The following is a 13959-nucleotide window of genomic DNA, read 5'->3' as shown; positions in this document are numbered from 1 at the left end:
GCACTGGCATTTGGACCCCCAACTAAACCCAGACTATGAAAGGTACAAGCTCCATCAAACCAGACAGGCAGAAGGAGAGTTGGTTGACAAGTTTTTCGCACAACTCAGGAAGCTGACTGGTATGTGTACCAGCATCGAGAGGTAGGATGAGATCAGGGCGCAGCTAATTCAAGGATGCAGAATGCAGATCCGTGAATCTTTAGAAGTTGATCCTCTGGCAGCCCAACATCTCTCTCAATGACATCCTCATCTTGGCAAGGTTGCATGAGCTGGCGGACTGCAGGGGCGGGTGCAATGGAATCGGCATTGGCATGCAGCTCGGCCAGTCAGACAGACTCCACAGGGGTGACGGTCAAGGAGGAACAAGTGGACACAATACAGTGGCGACCTGTCAAGCCCAAGGGTACCCCACAACCGAAAGTCAGTGAAAGAGGGTGTCGGAATGTGGACTCAAATACCATTCATTAAGATGGTGTCCGGCAAATGGGAAAACCTGCCTGAAATGCAGCAACATGAACCACAGTTCCAATGCCACTGGGGCATCGGCAGGAAGAGGGAGGAAAGCAGCAAGCCTGAAACAACTGTTGCTGGAAGATGACAAGGACAACCAAGCCCAGGCCACTCACATAGAAGAGGAAGACGATGAAAAGGAGGAAATATTCATAATAATATTCATGATATCCTCTACCAGAGGAAAAAAACAACGACAGAGACCGCCCCTGAAGTGCCACATCGATATCAATGGGGTGAGATAACGGCCCTAATCGACATCAGAGCATACGTCCATGTCATGGATGCAGAACAGTTTGCACGACTAAAGCCCACCCTGGAGCTGCATCCAACCAAGGCAAAGATATACACCTACGGAGGAACCACACCACTACCTCTACAAGGTGCAATAGAGGTTGAGGCCACGACTAAGACAAACATCCAGTTAATGGTGAGCAACACTGGAACGTTGGTGGGATACCACACAGCCGAGGATCTGGGACTGCTACACCTATCCCATGCGGAGGGGATACTAGAAGAATTTCCTGAACTATTCCAAGGCCTCTGGTGCTTGAAAGGAGTAAAAGTCAAACTACATATTGACGAGTCAGTAAGGCCAGTGGCTCTACACCATAGAAGGGTGCCTTTCCACCTACACCTGTTGGATGAGAAAGAGCTGCAGCACCTAGAACAAGCGGGGTGATCAAGAAGGTCCAGGGACCTACACCATGGGTGTCACTGCTGGTAATAGCCCCAAAGCCCAAGCAACCAGTAGCCATAAGACTCTGCATGGACATGACATTGTCAAATCAGGCCATTAGGCGGGAGCAGCACATCACCCGACCATTGATGAAATAATGGAAGTCATCAATGGTTTTCGAAAATGAACATAAACTCAGGGTATCACCAGCTGATGTTAGATGAAGACAGTTGTTATATCACCACTTTCTCCACCCACGTTGGACTACGAAGAATTAAACACCTCAGCTTTAGAGTCTCCTCGGCAACCAAAGTGTTTCAGGAGGAGGTAAGAGCGGTGTTGATGGGGCTGGTGGGTGTCATCAATGTATCCTCATCTTCTCTGCTACCATCGAGGACCATCATGAAAGACTGAGGGCCAAATTGAGATGCTAGTTGAAAGAGGACTAACTCTCCATCTGTAGAAAGGCTGATTCTACTGAGGTACTGGGTTTTTCAGAACCGGTACTGATCCGGTAACCCAGTGGTGCCAGGGTACACCCAAAGACCTCGGGTACTTTCCTGATTCAGACCACAGAAACTCAGAGTCTTCTAGGTGAAGTCAAAGATCGAATTTATTGGCTGCAACCAAGTAACAAGCGTCCTAGAAGTACAACAGCACAGTTTGTATGTTCTCAGGAGACTGTGTGTCAATGCAAAGTCAGGTTTCCTTATATACAGTTTTTTAAGCTTCAGGCAAACATTCTTGACATTTTGGTTGGTCATTCACATGTTTTCACTACAAAGGAAAAAACAGTGTCATTATGAAACCTCATATTTCATGTCATCCAACCCATAATCAATTACCCGGCAAGGCCTAGTTTTTTACATCAGATAAGTGTGGACCCCCAATAAAAACGGGCACCTCCCCCTCGTAAAGTAAGAAGAAGAAAAGAGCAGGTGCAGGTGTGAGCAAGATTAGGCAGGGTGTGTGAGCGATAATAAGGGTTTTATGGCATGGTGTGCCTTGATGCTATCTGATTCGGCCACTGGGAGAGGGACTGACCAAACAGGTTTGGCCTGAGGCAATGGTTCCAGCTTGCCCAGGTCAGAGAAAAGTCAATCAAGGTGTACGTGTCCTTGGAATCAAATCTGACTGTATTATAAGCCTATGTGAGGGCAACTTTTAAAAATGGCTGCCGTGTATAAAATGGGAGCCACGAGTGCAGGACGAAAATGGCGATTTCGAGGTGAAAACGCTGCTGGAATTGAGCGAAAATGCTCATGCTTAGTGTACTAGTCATTATCGGTCTTTTGATACTAAAATCGTACTGCTGTGGCAAAGTAAATTACATGGGTCCAGAATTTTTAGAACCACAAACCCTCCTTTTGCCCTTACATAGGCAATAAACCTATTCTCATGCTAATCTGAGTCCAGGTCTATGTTTCTAAAGTCGTTGAGATGTTGCTGGAGCAAAATTCGAGTACTTGGTAACTCTCTTCTGGACAGGTCTCCTCGAACATGAAGTAGCACAAAAGGCCACATATGTCAGGACAAAATAAGGTATACCTCTATCTGCAGTAGGTGGCATAAGATCACACACCCAACAATTAGTGATGATCACTACTAACTAGTGTTGATGCAGAAGCTGTACAAAAGAATTGCTTACGAATTCTGATCTTCTAACCTGCTCATGTTCAGGAAAAGGGTGAAAAGAGTGCAAAGAAACAATAGTAGGAAAAGACATAGGTTGGGAAGTGGGTGCAGAAGTCAATTGAGTAGAGAAAAACAATCCCACCCATAAATGACAACGTCATGTTTAAAAGACACTAGAAAACACGTTATTAAGAACATATAGACAACGGGAGAAAGTAGTGACCACTATTACAAATGAAATAATAATTTTTCACAACCCTAACCAAAAAGCAAATCCTAAAATTATCTAGTAACATTTTTAGGGCTCCTCTGCATTTCAGTAATTTTTGTATGTTCAGGTGGAACAGTGGTGACTCTCATCAATGCTCTAAGGTGAAAAGGGGGTACTCTTTCCACAGAAAATGGACTTTATTCTGCTTTTACTAAACAGAATAGTACTTTAAAACAATGCCAGCAAAACAATCAGTCTCCTAACACCTAGTCTATACAATCACACGGAAACCTCTTGTGAAACCAACTATGCCCAGAGTCCGTTCAAAAAGCCTCTCTGGCAGGCTTCTATTGTCCATCAAATTTTCTTTTGTTGTTTTCTTTCGCATGGGCCTCTCAATTCAGGCCTCTTCGTGAGAAAAGTACTGCTTAGTTGGAGTGCCCTCCTGGCAAACACCCACAGCTCACTCGAAAGTCTCAATGTTTTAAAGCAATGCACCAGTGTCTCTCCTCTGTGGCAGACACTACAAACAATGTGCTCTTCATTGATCAAGGGCACAAATCATCTCGTGCAGACCCAAGCACCATTAATTGGGAAATAGTTCAAGCTCAGCAGCACTTTCAGACTCCAACACTCATTATTTAGTGTCAGAGGACGCTCAAGCTGCTCTTTCATGGGCACCACAATATAGTGCCTTTTTCCAAACTTGAAATCTCCGGTGCACTGCCCTTCTTCCGTTGGAGCAAAGAAAAGGGGGTGTGTGGCCAAAACTCAGGCCAAGGGGCTCAAGGGATTGCACACTGTCAGAGGTTACCAGCACATGACAGGTAGAGAAATGAAACCTCAAAACAGCTCTGCCATCAACAACAGGGATCCTTCTCTTTAGCTCTTTTACACTGAAACTTTGGTTTTGTGATGTCCAACGCCGTCTGATGGAGCAAGTACGATACCATGCGCTGGCGATCGCTGTCCAGCTTTGCTACTTTCTGGGTGCTGAGACTGTAGGGCCAAGACGTCCGTCTTTCATCTGTAGCTGTCACTGATGGGAATTAGGCTTAAATCAATGTCCTGCAGGTTATTATGACTTGATACCCGCAGAATCTAGTGACGTAGGAAATGTGCTACAGTTGTTAGTTTCCTTCAATTTAGTACAAAAACAGTTCATGGTTTTTAACAAGGGGACTGCAAGCAGGTGGTCTGCAATCTTCAAAGGAGTAGCCATACACCATGGGCATAAAATACAAAGACAAAGGCAGAAGGGCAAAACAGGGTCTGTAGCATCTTTAATTGGGTTCTCTCCATTATTCTCTGCCATCTATAGCTACATGAGAATTCTATCTGAATGGATTTCCTCACACAGTGGCATTGTCTAATGGGGTAAACACATATTTTCCTCAATGATTAAGTCTAGGTGTTCCTCCTTATCTTAGAACATCTCAATAGAGAAATCACATGATACCGATTATCAGGGACATGTAGAAAACCTTCCTTTAAAAACTGTGCATCAGGTGCACTATGCAATACACAGGCTAATAGTCAAATGTGCAAACAAAAAGACAAGAACTAGAGGGTCCTGACATTTGCATGATTAGGACACATCTGATCCCACCAAAAATTAAAGTAACAGGAACAGAAGGGAACCGAAAACCAAATTAAAATAGACATTGAAAATTTGTCATGTTCAAAAAGGTAAACATAAGATATCTCCTATTGAGATGGAAAACTTGTCTTACTATAATATTGAGTCAGTTAACCAGTCTATCGCTACCCTGACAGTCAGGCTGGAAAACATTGAAGCAGGCCTAAGGCAAATTCTTGAAAACCAGTCTGGTCATACCAAAGGGAATTATACATAACATGGGGGTCCCTGGTACATCACTGCAGTCTGGAAATGTGAACCTGAACAATACATCAATAATAATAAAAGGGCTGACTGGTGAAAGGAATTCGAAAAAGAGAAATGGGACTAGGACATAGCTAAAATCTCAATAACTAAGCATGATGCGACATTGGTCAGGGGAAGTAATAAAAGAAAAAAATCTATAGGAAGAACAAAAAATTATTTGGGTGATAGTCAGGCATGTGACACAACACCGAGAGTACGGGTGATACACAAAGGCCAAAGTTACACAAATTTTAACTCTACCGTTGGCGACTACACCATATACGGTACTCCTAGCTAATGTTTCAGTTCCTTCTTCAGGAAAAAATGAAAACCTGGTTTTCTTTTAAGAAACAAAAGCCATATGCTACTTAGGGAACAGAACATCATTAACTAATGTAATATAGAAATTAGGCCACCTTGAGTCACAGATCTATAATTTCATCCTTAGGTCCAATCAAGGCTACATAAATGTAGGGCTGCCTGTTCCTTTAAGAGAAGGGGCAGTAACGTGACTAACTGCAGGTGACGCACTTTGATCCTGTATATCTCTTTTTATTTTCCTTCAATACCATTATAGCCAAATAGACATGCACTGGTGAAGTGTTGTCTCTTATGTTCACAGCATGAAATATCATTATCTGTGGAATTTAGTAACCAGAACAAGTTCAACCAACTGTTGCGTAGCGATGGGCATCGTCATGACCATCCCCTCACAACACAGGGGAGCTTGTAATAGTATCAAAAGCAGCAACAAACATGCAAAAAACAAATAAAAAATAATAAAAACGCACAAAACGTCAAGCCATCAGATATACTTGCTGTGTATCAAGCACAAAAAGCATGGACAAAACAATAGCATGTGTGAATAAGCGGTGACACACAACACCATGTCATGTACTTTATGCACTGTAAACCTGCAGCCCAAAACCCAATATTTGGGCCTGTTTAATTTGTCAGGTTTAAAATCCTTACCCTCCTTTTGACAGTAGATCACCAGGCAATGGAAATCTGCTGTCAAATATAACTTTACTGTTTCTCTTCTAACATACAGGACCAGCAAGAACAATTCATGATAGGACCAAATACACGAAAATAAATTTCCATTACTTAACTGTTACCCTCTTGTCAGTTACTTCGCAACATCAAGCCACCTTAGTTTTACCTTTCTAAAAGTAAAAATTGTTACACTGACACTCCATATTAATTTGGCACCTACAATTTCCACTGTGAAAAATAAGTCTTAATTGGCAAATCGTTCTCATTAAGGCATGTAGCCTTCAAAATTTTAGAAAAGGGCTGCATCTTATTTTCTGTCTAAGACTTAATGCAACACTTCGTTTTCTGTCAAATAAAATCAACTAGCAGGCATCATTTTATTTTTTTAGAGCAGAGACACAAATGTATCAGTTCTGCAGAGCATTTAACATGATGTTGGGACCTTCGAAGAAACCCCTTTTTTTTATATTTTCCCTCTGGAATTAAGTTCTTTAATTGTATTGATGTTCTTCTGGAGAAACCAGAAATCCCACTTTTAGAGGCCCTAGGGTCATTCTGCATTTCACAGAGACAAGGCCCTAATTTAAAAGGTCACAAGTGTCAACATGACAGCCTCCTCCATCTCATGGGAAAACTAAAGATAGCATCTCAGCAGCGTGACTTGAGCCAGCCTCTGTAGCTCTCCTAGCTTCTGCCACTCTGAATCTGTCAAAGACAGTAGGCCTTCCTATTTTCCTTCTAACCTGCAATAATTCACTCAATTAAAAAAAAATTTTTTTCCTTTTTAGGCGCTAAATTTTTTTATCTCTATTTCCAGATTATTAAACTACATTTACTGTGAATAATTCACAAACCTTAATAACACACATACCAGTTGTTAGAATAAATGCTTGTTGCAATCCCATGCAATGGTACATATTTCATCAACCTCAAATGAATGAACGTCTCAGTAGGCCCAGCTGAAGTTAGAACCTTCAACCTTGATATTAAAACAAGCCTTTGTACTGGCACATTGACTCATTGAATCACAAGAAGGCACAACCTGCAAATATATATCAAACCTAGATGTATGCATTTACTGAAGCCTGAGACACTTTAAAAAGTACTCTGAATGAAAGAAAATGCAGTTTAAACAGTGCTTTTGCCCAAAATCGACTTTGATATTTTAGGCATTAAAAAATCAATATACTACAATTTTCTTGCATAATATGCATTACCAGAATGTCTATTACACAATCCATGAGTCAGCCATTGAAAATATTAACTTATACTTTATAGAAATGAGCTTGTTTGCTCCTGCGCCAAGGGAAAATTGCACATACAAATGTCATTTTAGCGGTGCAACATAACTTAAATTAAATTTTAATGCTAGGAGGTCATAGTATAGGTATTAAGCTTTATAAATATTACAAAACGATTTTGAAAGGCACTTATTTTTTTAAATAATTTTTCCATAATTAATAATTTTCTTTACAAAAAAAAAAAAAAAAAATTATTCTTTTTTTGTGTGTGATAATTCCACATATAAAAGCAAGCTGCATCCCTTGCCAAAGAGGCGGCAAAACTGGATAGCATTTATCTACTGTCATTTTATGTCGCCTATGCAACTGCTCATTCAACTGTTCTACTTCGTTATCTTTAAACTGTATAGCAGCTTGCATAATCGAAATACCTTTTTCTCTCTTATTTTTCTTAGCTAATTTAATTTCCTTTTGCTTGGCTTCCTTACGCCATAAGCGTAAAGAATCAAGCATTGCCGGCCGGGCTTTCTTCTTAAAAAGTCTAACTTCGAGGTTATCTAAGATTTCTGTGTCAAAGCTACCATTTTGGGGCCATTTTAAAACACCATCTTTTCTGGTGTAACGGATCCATACTTCATTATATGTGATGGGGCCTACTCCGTGCTTCACATATAGTTCATAGGTTGGAGTTCCAATCGGAGGAACCGGACACGAGTCCTCCAACCGGGAGTCCCTTTTACAACCAAGACAAAACAAATTTCCAAGTCTGCTAAGACCAGGCATCTTCGCTCACTAGTCTAGCTTCAAACTTCAAAGGATTATCGTTTACGATAGTCTCGTGAATACACGAGTCCTTCGGCTTTGGTACTTGCAAGTTCCAAATCAAAGTGATCCCGAAGGGATACCAAACCAAATGTCCAACTAAGGACCAAACCAAGTGTCCAACTAAGGACTGGGAGACGCTCCACTTATACTTAACTGAAAATATCGATGATGTCACCAGAAGACTCGTCTTATCGTTTCGCTCTACCAAACATCAAGGGTCCAAATCAGGGCGATAGCCAGGGCAGCAGTCCTTCGTAGCCGTCGGGAAGCGGGGAACCTCGCAGCAAAGACTTTCGGACCACGTCGACATGCAGGGGTCGATGAAGTGGCAGCCTTCCTCCAGAATTCTCACACGAAGCTCCTCACGGACCTCAGGCTTGGACCGGTACCGCTGGTATCGCCCCACGTTGGGCGCCAACTGAGGTACTGGGTTTTTCAGAACCGGTACTGATCCGGTAACCCAGTGGTGCCAGGGTACACCCAAAGACCTCGGGTACTTTCCTGATTCAGACCACAGAAACTCAGAGTCTTCTAGGTGAAGTCAAAGATCGAATTTATTGGCTGCAACCAAGTAACAAGCGTCCTAGAAGTACAGCAGCACGGTTTGTATGTTCTCAGGAGACTGTGTGTCAATGCAAAGTCAGGTTTCCTTATATACAGTTTTTTAAGCTTCAGGCAAACATTCTTGACATTTTGGTTGGTCATTCACATGTTTTCACTACAAAGGAAAAAACAGTGTCATGATGAAACCTCATATTTCATGTCATCCAACCCATAATAAATTACCCGGCAAGGCCTAGTTTTTAACATCAGATAAGTGTGGACCCCCAATAAAAACGGGCACCTCCCCCTCGTAAAGTAAGAAGAAGAAAAGAGCAGGTGCAGGTGTGAGCAAGATTAGGCAGGGTGTGTGAGCGATAATAAGGGTTTTATGGCATGGTGTGCCTTGATGCTATCTGATTCGGCCACTGGGAGAGGGACTGACCAAACAGGTTTGGCCTGAGGCAATGGTTCCAGCTTGCCCAGGTCAGAGAAAAGTCAATCAAGGTGTACGTGTCCTTGGAATCAAATCTGACTGTATTATAAGCCTATGTGAGGGCAACTTTTAAAAATGGCTGCCGTGTATAAAATGGGAGCCACGAGTGCAGGACGAAAATGGCGATTTCGAGGTGAAAACGCTGCTGGAATTGAGCGAAAATGCTCATGCTTAGTGTACTAGTCATTATCGGTCTTTTGATACTAAAATCGTACTGCTGTGGCAAAGTAAATTACATGGGTCCAGAATTTTTAGAACCACACTACACAACGGAAGTGGAGTTCTTTGGATACAGATTCTCACAAGACGGCCTCCGGGTAGATCCCCAGAAGGTCGAAGCAATAAGAACGATGGCCGTGACATAAAAAGTCAATGGTATGGAGTTTCCTTTGCATGGCAAATTACTGTGGACAATTCATTTCAAATCTTGCCACCATATCCGACCCTCTCTGAAGTCTCACAAGGAAGGATGTGCTGTGGCAATGGTCGACTACAGCAAGGTGTTTGACGAACTGTAGAGGGCTCTGCTTCATGATGCCACTATGGCATACTTTGACCCCACCAGACCCCTGGAATTAATTGTCGACGCCAGCTCCACAGGGCTTGGGGCAGTGCTAATGCAGGAGAAGAAACACGACGAATGGGTGACAATTGCATATGCGAGCCGTGCACACATGTCAGTGGAAACTAGGTATGCCCAAAATGAGCGTGAGGCATTGGCAATAAGGTGGATATGAAAGCACATCCATTTATACCTCTGTGGACAAAAGTTTAAAGTGATCACAAACCGTTGGTACCCCTCTTTGCGGGGACGGTGAGACAAGGGCCCCCAAAGGTCGAAAGGTGGCCTGAAAAGCTGCAGCCATACTCCTTTAACATGCTCTATCACCCTGGCTCTAACAAGCCAGCTGACCACCTGTCTCACCTCCCCTTGGCCATCGATCAGTGTGAAGAAGGGGAAGATGAAGCAGGCACGGAAGGGTTTGTAAGGTTGATAACAGAGATGACATGTCCCAAAGCCTTGGCGGTGGAGGATATCGCAGAAGCCAACAGCGAAGACGTCTGTTTGGAAACAGTCAGGAAGGCATTAAAAGACCAGCAATGGAACTAACGGAGGTGGAGAAAGAAGCTAGGACTGAGTTGTGGCGATGCCGAGATGAACTGAGTGAAAGTGCTGAGGTTAAGGGTGCACCAGATAGGGATACCCTGTTGGTTGTTCCACCGCACTGTATAGTTGGACACCAGGATCTGGGAAAAACCAAGGCCCGTCTTCGATCAAAAGTTTGGTTCCCTGGGATGGATCGGATGGTGGAAGAGCAGGTCACTGCCTGCTGGTCTTGCATACTTACAAGTGCAGAGCCCCTGTTGCTCCGATTATTACCGAAAAAGCAGTGAGAACCCTGTGGTCATCCCTCAGCATGGAATTTGGGAGTTTTCCTTGCAACCAATTCACCATAATGATCATCGATAGTCACTCCACGTTTCCTGTTGTGGAGATCGTGAGGTCCACGGCTTTTTCATGTCTAAAGCATGTGCTGGAAAATACATTTGTACTACTTGGTTTACAGGAGAAGATTAAAAACTGACATGGGAGCCACCATTCCAGGGCCAAGAATTCTGAGAGTATTTGCACATGCTGAATATCAGACATCAACAAATCACTCCCCAGTGGCCCCCAAGCCAATAGGGAAGTCGAGTGTTTCATGCAAACTCTTAACAAGGCTCTCCCAATAGGAGTTGATAAAGGTGAAAATTTGTAGTGCTGTTTACACCAGTTCTTAAGGGCCTACTGCCAGACTCCACATACCACCACTGGATGTGCGCCCAGCGATCTTCTCATGACCCGAGCGGTGAAGGACTTGATCCCCACTGGACCCCAGTGGACACCAGTGATCTCTGATGCAGTAGGGGCCCAAGAGAGGAGAAGAGCCAACAATGAGAGAGCAAGCGGGGTGAGGAAGGCAGTATGGCCGAAGATCCAGGTGGGGGATGTGGTGCTCATAAAAGATCAACACCCTGAATGGAAGTTTCGCACCCCCAATGAAAGAGAATCATGGGAAGTGTTGAAAATTTGCAGAACTATGATCAAGGCTAGGATAGGCACTGCCAAAGTATCTCACAATGTATCTTGTTTCAAAAAGGTGAAAAGTGCAACAAGTCAACCGGCAGGGACAGCTGCAGAGGAAGGCATGGATGACGTGAGGGGGGAGGAATCCGATGCTGAGGCTCGGGGACCAAGATCGGGTCTCAGAGATGGAGAACGAAACACAGGTGACAGCTCCTGCCCCGGTCGATCTGACAACCCTGCCTCAAACAGCGATTCCCGCCATGGAGAACAGTGGAAGAGGACACCCCTATCACCTGCAAACAAACTCATGCCCCAGTCAGAAATTGAGGGACTTCCTGTGCTGAGGAGAGCGACAGAGATGAACAGAGCTGTCTGATGTGTGTTGTTCGCTCTCTCTTTTTTTCTGTTAGTTTTGTTTTGTCTGTTATGTTTGTTAACTAAAGTTGAGAAGGGATGTAGTGAGTCTTCCAGCCGCTACAATACTTTGTAGCGCACTCACCCAGAAGGCTGGACACAGCCCAAAGGTATAAATAAAGGTGCCTGTGCCGCTCAAGGCCAGTTTCACGTACACACCTACTCCAAGTCTGGTGCATTTGTATGTTTTACAGATGAAAGCCTGTTTCCCCCAGTAGGATCCCTATCCCCCAGGGTGGGCTGAACCCCTGAGCCTACAGAGACGAATATCCCGTCCACCTTATTACTATCTCCATAGGATATCATGGGACCGTAATAAGGTGGTCTGGATATCCGTCATGTTTGTGAAGGAGTATTCCCTTCTGCCAAGATCTAAATCAGTGTGTTCTTTTCTTAATGTATTTTTAAGACTTTGATGGAACTTTATATTCTTAAATAAGCATATTTGTGATGACAAGAATGTTTGTGCATATTTAAGCACAAAGACTGTATTTGAGGTGCAACCACGACACAACATAACAATGTCACACCACATTATAATAATGCAACTCCACAAAAACAAACGTGACACAACACAACAGCACATAACACATTAACATAAGGGTACAACAACAAATAAAAACCGCAATCATATAATAATGGTACAAAACCAACTAAACAACACAACAAACCAGAACACAGTGAAATAAAAAATATCATGCAAACAATAACAACATAAAACAACAGTACAACAGCACAAAGCAAAAACACAGTGACAAAGTACAATAGTACAAGTGTGTTTCTGTTGTTAGACATGTTGTGCTGCTGTGTTTTTGTGGAGTTGCATTATTATGTGATATATTAATCTGTTTTCTTGTTTTAGTCCTGTTGTAATGTATTTTATGTTTTATAGTGTTGTGTTTTATTAGTAACTAATTCTATTGTGATTCTTTTGTTGTATTCCATTTTTGTTTTCTGCTGTGCTGTTGTTGCATTATTAGTAACTTGCGTAGGCCAGAGTTGTTGTGCTGTGTTTTTATTGTGTTGTATTGTGAAGTGTTGTTTTGTTTTGTTATAATGTTGCTTTATTACATCATTGAAGACACACTCTCCATAATGATTGGCAAAATTCCTGTGGAAATCAGTATCACAACCAGAGCACAACCCAAAATGAGAATACCAAGGCCAATCCATCCTCTTTCCCTTATGGGGTAGGTTCACTCCCCATAGTTATCTCAAGGATTGTGAAAAAGACCAGAGTGTAAGGGGAAAATGAGGTGAGAGAGAGAATGAGAGATTTGCTCCTGCAAGATGGATGGTAGAAAACCCAGCTTGAATTTTGTGGTATGGCACCCTTGGAACTATTCAAAGGTCTGCAAGTTCCTGACCTTGAGGGAGAGCACAGTCAGTGCAGTTTGCAACAAAGCAACACACAGGCATGTTATCAAAGCGTTTTAATTAATGCCCTACACAGTGCATCATTCAGGAGGCATGCAGGCAGACTGTAACTGTAAGTAGGCCCAATGGTACTTAGATTCCTACCCAAGAGCCCACATAGCAGATAATCACTCTGCAGCACTGGAGGGTCAAAACGAGGTTTCTAGAAGTTAAGTGAAGACAGAACCAAGAAAAAAAGATGATGAAGCAAGTAGGACAAATGTGAACTGAGGTGTAAGCAAAGAAGTGTACCATCCACTTTGACTATAGGGTTTGCTTATGTATATGGTAGGTCTCTATATTAACTCTGCCTCTAGTGACCAGGAAGTACTATGGGCTATTTCCGGTTCTAGTGTGGCTGGTGGAGCTCAGCTGAATTGTCTGGCCCTGAAAGTATTTGTCCTTTTTATAAGTGTTTGTAATCTCCATTGCCCTTTTCTCGTCTTCTCCAAGTTTGACATCATCAGGGTCTTTCCTGTGCTATCTTGTCACCTGACAGTGAGATTCTAGAAATAAAACAGAGTTAAGTGCCACTGAACTGTAGACTCAAGATAGCATATAAACTAATCACTGACCACGTGGAATCGTGGGGTGCATATAAAAGACCCAGAGATGGGAGACTGAGCTACCCCTCGGGTGATTGCCTCCACTGGAAGAGTATGATGAACTTCACCCTTGTAGGTCTCACGTTAGGCAGCCTTAGCTGAGTGTTGGAGATAAACTGTTTCCAAATATATAACATATACTAGGAGTGGGTTCTGTGTGAGCCCTTTGCACATGATTGCCTGGGTTTTGTTGTTTACCTCAATTCCCCAATCTTCATCCAATGGCCTTCTTTCCTCTATGTTTGTCCCACCCAGAAGCACTTCGGACTCACTGCATTTTGATTGGATCACATGAATCTTTTCTATGCTGCCATCAGCACCTTGGGCGGCACTTCATTGGAGGGATTATTTTTTATCTCTGTCGATCTCTTCTTGCTCCTTCCTGCTCTTCCTAGTCCCTGCCACCTCCTCTCTTCATTAAAAACAACCACCCTCTCC

The sequence above is a fragment of the Pleurodeles waltl genome, chromosome 2_1 (genome assembly GCF_031143425.1).
Source record: "Pleurodeles waltl isolate 20211129_DDA chromosome 2_1, aPleWal1.hap1.20221129, whole genome shotgun sequence".
NCBI lineage: Eukaryota > Metazoa > Chordata > Amphibia > Caudata > Salamandridae > Pleurodeles > Pleurodeles waltl.
Note: the sequence above shows the minus strand (reverse complement) of the source record.